Source organism: Nomascus leucogenys, chromosome 12 (genome assembly GCF_006542625.1).
Source record: "Nomascus leucogenys isolate Asia chromosome 12, Asia_NLE_v1, whole genome shotgun sequence".
Lineage (NCBI taxonomy): Eukaryota > Metazoa > Chordata > Mammalia > Primates > Hylobatidae > Nomascus > Nomascus leucogenys.
Window position 1 is genome coordinate 30,654,038 of NC_044392.1, and position 10,336 is coordinate 30,664,373.

The window sequence follows — 10,336 nt, forward strand, 5'->3', positions numbered from 1 at the left end:
TTGAATCTTTCAGTTCTGTAATTGTGTTTTTCAGCTCCAGATTTTTTTTGTGTGTTTTTTGAATGGTTTCTCTTTGTTAAACTTATCATTTCGTTTGTGTATTTTTCCCCTGATTTCATTTAGTTGCCTATCTGTGTTCTATTTTAGCTCACTGGACTTCTTTAAGGCAATTATTTTAAATTCTTTTTCGGGAAGTTTGTAGATCTTCATTTCTTTAGTGTTGGTTTACTGGTGCTTTATTCTGTTCCTTTGGTGGTGTCACATTTCCCAGATTATTTGTAATCTTGTGGTCTTGAACTGCTGTCTGCAGATTTTAAAAAGTAGGGACCTCTTTAGTTGTTAGAGACAGGTTTTGGCAGGGAGATCCCTTTACAGTCAGACTTGGCAGTCTGACATGCAAGGTCCATGACAGGTTTGCTACTGAAGTCCTCAGGTGAGCTGGCTTGGTGCCTAAGTTAGCAGATGAACAGGTCTGATGCCTAGGTTCACAGAGGTTAACTTGATGCATAGGTCCATGGGAAAGACTTGGAGCCTGGGTCCAATGGGCTTGGCCTGAAACTGCAGCCATGTGGACAGTCCTGGTGCTTGCATCCACAGGGGCCAGCATGGCCCTGTGGTCCGCTGGGGTGGGCTTAGTGACTGCCCATAGGGGTGCGCTTGAAGCTTATGTCTACAGGAGCTATCCTGGCATTGGGGCAGTTCTTAGGCCCAAGTCCACAGGGGCTGGCCTGGTACTGGGGTGGGCCTAAAATCTGGGTTCTCAGTGGTCAGTCTGGTTTCTGGGGCCATGAGGGCTACTGACCTTAAATCTCAGGCAGGCCTGGAAAACTGGGTTTGCAGGAGTTATCCTGCAGCCTAAGACTATTAGATATGGCCTGACACCTGGTTAAGCCTGGAGCCTGGGTCTGTGAGGACTCACCTGGCACTGGGGTTTAGTAGGACAGGCCTGGTAATAGGGTCCAGAGCAAAGTTGCATACTCATTTTCTTCTCCTTACTTAAATGGAGGGCATCTGTCTCCATACTGTGTTGCCTAGGCTTGGGGGAGAGGTGATGCAGGTAGTGTGAAACTGTCCCTCCTATCCTCTTCTATGTGTTTTTTCTTATTTCTGTGCCCCATTCAGGTGCTGTAATCTCTCACCTGGATACCTTAGGTCTTGTGCAGGTATTTTTGTTGTGGATGGTTATTAAAATTGATATTACTGTGAGAGAATGAGCACTGAAAATTCCCATTCCACCAGCTGACATTCTGTAGTGTTTTCCTATTAACAACACGGAAAAGTGATTAAATTCATCTGCCAGGGGATTTTAGGCTCTCTGTTACATTGGGATTTGGAACAGACTTTATTTCTTACCACAGGAATGCTAAGAGCCATTCTTCCTTTGTTTTGAATATAATATGCTATGTTTATCTTTTCAAGCAAGTCTATGTCAAATACACTTTTTGGTTATTACCACTGGTTGCAAAACACATTCTCTACATTTGTTGTGTTATGGGAACAGCTTCAGGTTTGGATCCACTTAAATCTTTCTTTTGACATGGTCAAGGGGAGGAGTGAAGGAAGGCAGTGAATTAGATGCTGAGAAGTTTTCCAAGTTTGAGATTAGGTTAATCACCGTAAAAAGAAGATATTTTATTTTATTTCCTCAAATGGCGTTACTGTTTAATCAAAGCATTCCCATATTCAGAATCCCCTATTGTCATTCAAGTCTGACTTCCTGGACTGACATTCAATTCAGTTACATTTATTCACTAACTAATCATTTATTTTCACACACACATACACACACACAGACATACATGATGTATTTTATTCTAGGTCCAGTTCTAAGCACTGGGGATTCAGCAGTGAACAAGTTCAACAACTAGCTATTGAGAAGTCAGAGGCAATATGGAAATAAATGAAACACTGTTCCAGCATTCATTGATTTTTTTCTAATATGTATGTATTTGTGTATGGAGAAGGATGACAATGAAGAGGGGAGATATTAAGGAGATCTTATAGGGATAACTGTAGTACAGGGCAAAATATAAGTGACACCAAAAAGCATCTAAGTTGCTGTAGAGATTCTAAGGAGAGAGAAAAATACATATATAGAGAGTAAATTAAGAAAGCCTCAAAGGAGGAGGATTTAAACCCATTTGAGATGGGTTTAAAGAAGGCTTCCTGATTAAGTTACTTTCTCTGAACTTCGAACATGTTCTTTTACGCTGTGCTTTATGTTGCTGGGGCTGGGACTTTGCAAACCTCATTCCCCTTTGCTCCTTCTTGGTTGCTTCCTGTTCCTGTTAGTATTGTTGCAGAAAAAGGTCTTCACCTCTGCAGCCATGCTGGTGCTGTAGCTAGTTCCGATTTATAGTTGTTCCCAAACTCCTAGAACAAGTTTCTTCGCATGACTTCAGGGAGAGCAACACCAGCCAGCTGGCACCCTCTTCAGAGATGAGATTCCAGCTCTGCAAGTTCCTCCTAAGCCTCTAAGTTTTAATAATTCCAACCTGTTTCTGTTTTCTCTTCATGCATAGGAGAGGCAACTCCTTCTGTAGAAACTATCTGTGTGACACTTTGAGTTCTCTTTTTGCCTTTAACACTCTCTGATACCTTGCAAATGCTTTTAAATATTTGTATTAGTCCATTTTCACACTGCTGATAAAGACATACCAGAGATTGGGCAATTTACAAAAGAGCTTTATTGGACTTACAGTTCCACGTGTCTGGGAAGGCCTCAAAATCATGGCAGAAGGTGAAAGGCACATCTCTCATGGCAGCAGACAAGAGAAGAGAGCTTGTGCAGGGAAGCTCCCCTCTTTAAAACCATCAGATCTCATGAAACTTATTCACTATCACAAGGACAGCACAGGAAAGACCTGCTTCCATGATTCAATTACCTCACACTGGGTCCTGCCCACAACACATGGGAATTCAAGATGAGATTTGGGTAGGGACACAGCAAAACTATATCAATATTCTCTATGTTGAAACTATTTAAGGTTTCTCTTTCCTGAAAGCACCCTAACTGATACAGAAGTTGGTGCCGGGAATGGTCCAAGAAAATGGGCACTTAAAAATAAGATACTGGGATTGGTTTGGTCATGTCCTTGGACTTGAATGCAGTGCTGACCTCCTTAAAAATTGTGAATTGTGATACAGTAATCCATGCAAGCAATGGCATCACAATTAACCACATTATCACCTGTATTTGATTGTGAGGAAGTACCTACTGAAGCAAGTCCCTGGGTGGGGGTGGGGCAGACGACAAGTAGCTGCTACATTTACCTGCATGATGACAGTAATGACCACAAGATCAAGGGTAGGGATGGTAACTTCTGAGTGCACTGAAGCACTTAAGAAATAAGATGACAGGCACAGGTTTTTCAACTCTCGGCTCAAGTCATGCCAGACAGCCAGAGTGCTCCTGTGGTGGATTTAAAATAATATTTTATTTCTTGCAACAAAGGTTCAACTTGTCTGAAAATCAGAACAAATTTTAATTTTGCAGGTTTCAGAATGACAACTTATGCTGAATACCCAGCCTCAGCAAGTCTTTTAATGAAGCTGAGAATCTCAAACCTTCGAATCATTTTGAGCTTCTCTTTCTAGTGGAAGCAGCCCACCATCCCAAGTCTGAGGATGTTGAAAAATCCTGTAATAACCTCACTGGTGGCAATTGCTTTGCAAAAGGATAGCTATTCTCAAGATGTACCCCAATCCAGCCTTTGCTGCCATTAGATTCATGACTAGAGTTAGATCTCAGCATGCTCCTGGGAACAGGTACAAAGTCTGACCCCAAAGGAAAGAATTTAGATTTAAGATGGGTTTGAAAAACACCTGGATTTCAGGCATTTTTCTATGGTTATATATACATTTCATGTATAACCATAAATATATACATGAAGGTGGGTTTATTCAGGGAGAAAACTCTAAATAGTATAGTTTGTCTGGAACATAGTTACAAATAAGACTGGAAAAGTAGCTTTAGTCATATTGGGAGGCCCCTTGCATGAGATTTAAGTGGGGAGAAAGAAGAACCAGTAAATAATTGTATGCAAGTGTAATGTGTTTTAGAAGCTCACTTCAGGAAGATGAATCTGGCAGTAGTATACAGGATAAACTAAGACAGGGAAACTAAAGTCTAGCTGGCCAGTTAGAGGCCTATTCCAACAGACTAAGAAATTATGATAGCTGGGAGTGGGGTGGTATGTTCCATGTACTTGGGAGGCTCATATGGGAGGACTGCTTGAGCCCAGGATTCCAGGCCAGCCTGGACAATGTAACAAAAACCTGCCTCTAAAAAAACCAAAACAAAACATGAACAAAAAATTAAAAAAAAAACCAGGCAGCAAAAGCAAAATAGACAAATAATACCGTATCAAAATTTAAAAAAATAATGATAGCCAGATCTAATTTGCAAGAGTGGGAAATATAAGATGGAAAGAGGCAAAACACATGTAGAAAATAGACTTTATAGAACCTATCCTTAAATTGCAAGTGGGGATTCAAGCCAGGGGAAGAGAGAATGAGGCTGAAATACTGAGTCTGGGTATGGGTAGCATAAAAATGACAGACAGATAGAGAAGAAATGAAATGAATTGGTTGAAGGCACAGTGGGGTGGGAACAAGCATTGAAGATGCCAAAAAGGAGCATTCTGCTGATTTAGAATGAGATCTTACTGCGATAAAATAGAAGGAATTGCAGCTGGATTTCTGCACTAGAGATTAGGAAAATATGGAACTTCAGAATATTGATAAATTGACTAGAAATCCATCAGGTTTGGGGCTGATACACTGTAAGCAATATAGTTTCAGTAGCTTAAGAAAAAGTACACCTGGGACTCAAAGGGAGTTGGTAACCATTGGCCTCACATGTTTCCTGGGTCACTTTGGTTTACAACCAGAGGACTGGACTAGATAACTTTTAAGGCCATTTGTTTTCTATTATTCTATGTCATGATATGTTCTTCTCTATTAATTTTAATTTTAATTTTTTTTTTTGAGACAGAGTCTTGCTCTGTTGCCAGGCTGGAGTGCAGTGGCACGATCTCAGCACACTGCAACCTCTGCCTCCCGTGTACAAGCAATTCTCCTGCCTCAGCCAACCGAATAGCTGGGACTACAGGCGCCTGCCACCACACCTGGCTAATTTTTGTATTTTTAATAGAGACAAGCTTTTACCATGTTGGCCAGGATGGTCTTGATCTCTTGACCTCATGATCTGCCTGTCTCAGCCTCCCAAAGTGCTGGGATTATAGGCGTGAGCCACCGTGTTTGGCCTGTGTATTTTAAAATAGACTATTTTCCCCTGATAGAATGTGACTTTCTTAAAAGTGGGATTATTTTAATATAATTTCATGTTAAATCTCCAGGTCCTAGAATATAGCCTAGTACATAACTAGTACAAAAACTGTTGGTAGAAAGCATGAATTCTGTTTGCCCTTTACTATGATCATTTTTATGGAAACTTTTGCACTGGAAAACATGATAATTATTCTGGAGCTGAAAAACTGTCCTATGATTTGGATATACTTTGCTTGGCCCTGTCAAGTCTCAAGTTGACCTTTGATCCCAATGTTGGAGGTGGGTCCTGGTGGGAGGTATTTGGATCTTGAGGGTGGACCTCTCATGAACTACCTGGTGTCATCCTCACAGGAGTGAGTTCTCACTCTTAGTTCTGTGAGAATTGGTTGTGAAAAAGAGTCTGATGCCTCCTCCTGTCTCTACTGCTTCCTGCCTTACCATGTAATTTCTGCACACATCAGTTCCCCTTTCCCTTCCATCATGAGTGGAAGCAGCCTGAGGCCCTCATCAGAAGCAGATGCTGGTGCAATGCTTTTGTACAGCCTGCAGAATCATGAGCCAAAGAAACTTTTTTTTTCTTTATAAATTATCCAGCCTCAGATATTCCTTTATAGCAGCACATATGGGCTGAGACACAGTGGCACTGGAAAGCTATTTGCAGTAGAGCAGCAGTCTAAAATTAAGCAGATCATGTGACCCCCACTATTATCTATCTGTTTTATGTTCCACAGGAAGAAAACTGCTTGAAAACAGGTTGGGGGGACAACATAAAACACTGACAGGAGTTGTGTTATCTGACAGGATGCAAATGACAAAATTACACGGTGAAATTTAGATAACCATTTGCCATCATCTTGCTGGAAAGTTTTCAAAAGTTTAACATTTGTCTTTGAAGGCTCTGAGCTGAAATTCATAGCTCAGAGCCCCTCTTTAATTTACTCAAGCTTGGGAGAGGAGGATTAATAATTGCCAGTTTTGCCTTCACACAGAAGCACATTTTCCCCTAAACACAGAGAAAATTCAGTCTGCTGAGTTTGCTGTTCTGATCACTAAGCCAATCCAAACCAAGGCGGAAGGTGAACAGTGGTCAGCTTCAGGGCCTGGAATTAGTTTTCCTTTGGGAATATTGGTAATATTGGTATCTGGTATAAACTCGGCACCTGTTCCCTCACCAATCCTTTGGTAAATCCTACTGGGCTGGCTCCTTCTGGTGGTCATGAGAAGTTGCAGATCTCCAACTACAGGGACTATAATTGACCAATGGACCCAAACTACAGGGAGCATAATTGACTAATGGACCCAAGCTGCTCATTGAATGCTGCCTTTGAACTGAGGCTGTACTTGTTCAGGCTATTCCCAGCCAATGACTGAGTATGGCAGAGATACCTAGGCAGGCCTCTTCCTTATAGACACAGGGCTCTTTTGATGCCCGACTTTGTTCAGGCATTCCCCTACAGCTTTGCCAAACCATTCCTAGACTGCTTGGCAGTCTGGAATGTTTTCACCCAACTCTCCTCCCCTCACTTCTTTGCTTGGGGTCATATTTGCATCCCTGTCTGACAGCTCTCCCTGTCTTTTCTAGCTCCTTTCCTATTATCTTTCACAGGTATTTTCCTGATCAATTCCTTGCATGTTTAGTTGTATGTTGTCATATACTCCTTGGAGGACCGTTCTTAGAGAATACACCCATGCTCTATGACTTGACTTATTGGAGACTTATTCTGATCTCCAGGCCACTTGATTGGGACTCTGGTATTCTGTCTGGTTCTTAGGAGTATCCATTACCTGTAATTCGGGGCTAAATCTTTTCTTCATGTCATTTACTTCTGGCTGGAGTCTTATTCCACCAATGTGTGGGCTATCCAGAATGACATTGGTCTTCTGGAACCATTTGTAAGATTTTGACTCTTGTTACAATTGAGGAACTCATCTTGTCCTCATCGTAGCTATGACTGAGAAACCAAGAAACTCACTATCTTGTCCTCTTGGATGCCAGCTATAAATTGAATCAAGTTGGACACTGGAATTTTGACCACTTTCCACCTTTCTATGGTGGTCAGGTAAGTTGCATAAGCCTGTGATATGCATGATTTTGGACTTTGTTCCTTTTCACACTGGCCTACAGTTGAGGTACCAGATTCTCATACATCAATAATTAGAGTAATAATCACTTATATGAGATGTTGAAATGTACTCCCTTCAAGAAAGGTGACATTTTCAGGTGTTTTCTTAATGGGAAAACATTATTAGTGGGAGCAAATTACAGATCCTTCAATGAGATTAGTGTGAAAGCAGAAGAAATGTGAAGGCAGTGGCTATTTGAGTGACGTGAAAATATTCTAAGTGGCACAAAAGCAGAAAGGGAAAGCTGGTAACTTCGCAGTAAATCTCATTGCCTCCATGGTTTTTCCCAACATCAGCAAGTGCCTTTCTACAAACCTGTGGCATGAACTTAACAGAGATAATTGAAATTTCTACTTGTTGGATAACTACACAGTTACACAACAAACAAGAGGCTATACATTTCCATATGGAGACTAATATTACAACTTAATCCTTTTGGAAATCAGAAATGGGCAATTATCCTAACCAACTTATGTTTCCAACTTAGAAAGCTTTCTATTTTCAGGGCTTTATTCATACTTAAATCTGGTAACCAAGCCTATGAAAAGAAGTTTTAAATACAGCAGGTATAAATGTCTGTAGGAAAAGGCTTGAGCAGTGTAGGTACCATCTCAGAATTATAAGAGGGTGGACAGAACTTCTTTTGTTAAATACTATTATCTTAACCCAAGAGAACTGTCAACAGAGAGCTGAGTTTCTGGATTATGGGTGCTTCCCTCCTATGTCTTAAGATTAGCCAGCAGCATGCAAGGAATTGGAAGCATGTCCTTACATGACACAGCAAGAAGGGTGACAAGATCCTATTTGTGTTTGAAAAAGTTTACTCTTGCTGCTGCATACAAAATGGAATGTTAAGATGCAAGAATGGAATCAAGAAGGAGGCTCTTAGAATAATGGGTAAGAGTTAACGGTGACTTTGACCTGAATGGAGACTGTGGAAGTAGACAGAAGTGAGAATACTTGCTGATGCTGTAGGTAGGGGAATGGTGAGGTGTTATGGACTGACTTGTGTTGCCCTCAAATCTATATATTGAAATTCTAACCCCTAGTACCTCAGAATGTTACTATATCTGAAGACAGCATTCTTAAAAAGGCTATTAAGTTAAAATGAGGTCATAGACTGGTCCCTAATCCAATATAATAGGTTTCTTCATGAGAAGAGGAGATTCGGTCACAGGCATATACAGAAGAAGACTGTGTGAAGACACAGAAGAAGTTATCTACAAACCAACGAGAGAGGCTTCAGAAGAAACCAACGTTGTTGACACCCTGATCTTGGATTTCTAGGCTCAGAAATTGTGAGAAAATAAATTTTTATTGTTTAAGCCACCCAGTCTGTGGTACTTTCTTATGGCATCCCTGCTAATGAATACAGGAGGCAGCTAAAGGAATTGAGGATTATGCCTAGTTTTGTGGCTTGAGAAATGGGGTATTTAGAGGTCTCATTACCAGGACGAGTAAGATTGAGGAAAGAACATGTTTGGGATCCACATGGGAATGTTGGTGGTGGGGAAAACTGAGAGGTAAATGTAGTAGTTTATGTGTGGGATGCCTATGCACATGCAAGAAAAGATATCAAGGAGGCAGTGGTATGTGCAAATGTGGAAATTTTATAAATTCTTATGCAGATGATTTAAATAAATAAATTTGAACCCTGTCATCTATTCTCAATCCCTTCTGGATTTCAACCAAAAGGGCTGGTTATATGGGGCTAGCATCATATATCAATGTCAGTAAGTTAGATTGTCCATTACTTTGTATTGAATGGAACTATGTGCTGCATGATTTCTGTGTCTCTAAAAGTCAACAGACCTTGGACAGACACAAAGGTTTAAATGTCACACTGAAAAACCACTCTAAATTTGGAGGCAGTTGCAACATTCTAAACAAATTTACTAGATTACATATCATGAGATATGGCTTTGGGTTCAAACTCTTCCCTTTTTAGATTAGTGTTCTTGGATCATAATCTCTGAGACTTAGATTTTTCATTCATTTTATAGTGAATCTCATTAGGGGTACTTCACTTGATTTAGGGTATTTTTGGCATTTTCAGGGTGAGTTTTTGTTGTTGCATGATTGAGGAGTTCTAGTTATTAGAAGCTCTGCAAAGTCCTGCAAAATGATTTGACACAAAGCCCTCTTGGATGTGTACTTACAGTTGCACAACTTGAAAATATTCTATACATTACAATTGGGGCTACAGTGACACACACACACACACACACACACACATACACATTTAACACATTTGTGTATTAATTTTACTTCAAGACTGTAGATAAAGTGTTACAAAATTCTAGCTATTAAAAGAGGGCATTGCACCAAGTTATGTTGTGTTGAGAACCACTGACCTGTAATATCTTTTTATCGCCTTTATTATTTTGAATGGACACATAATAATTGTACAGTTTATGGGGCACAGTGTGATATTTTGATGCATGTATATCATGAATAGTGATCAAATCAGGGTAACTAGCATATCCATCACCTCAACCATTTATCATTTCTTTGTACATGGATAAAGAAAATGTGGTGTATCCATTCGTCCATTGACAAACACTTAGGTTTGGCCATTGTGAATAGTACTGCAATTACCATGGGAGTGCTTTCATATTGCTTTCCTTTCAATATGATATATATCTATCTATATCTATATCTATATACTCACACACACACAGGGGATATAGAAATGGAAGAAAGGAAGAAGATCACATTTTTACCTAATGCTTTCTTCTTTTCTATTGTTACTTTCTTTATATTTTTATCTTTGGAGCTCAGCTTTATCAAAAATATTGTATACAATTTTAAATATTTTCCTTTTCCTAATTGTTTACGATAGCAAAGTAACATTCTGCTTTTAAGGTCTTCTTACCAGATGTGAAATATTCCCAAATATTCCCAAATGAAGCAAAACTTT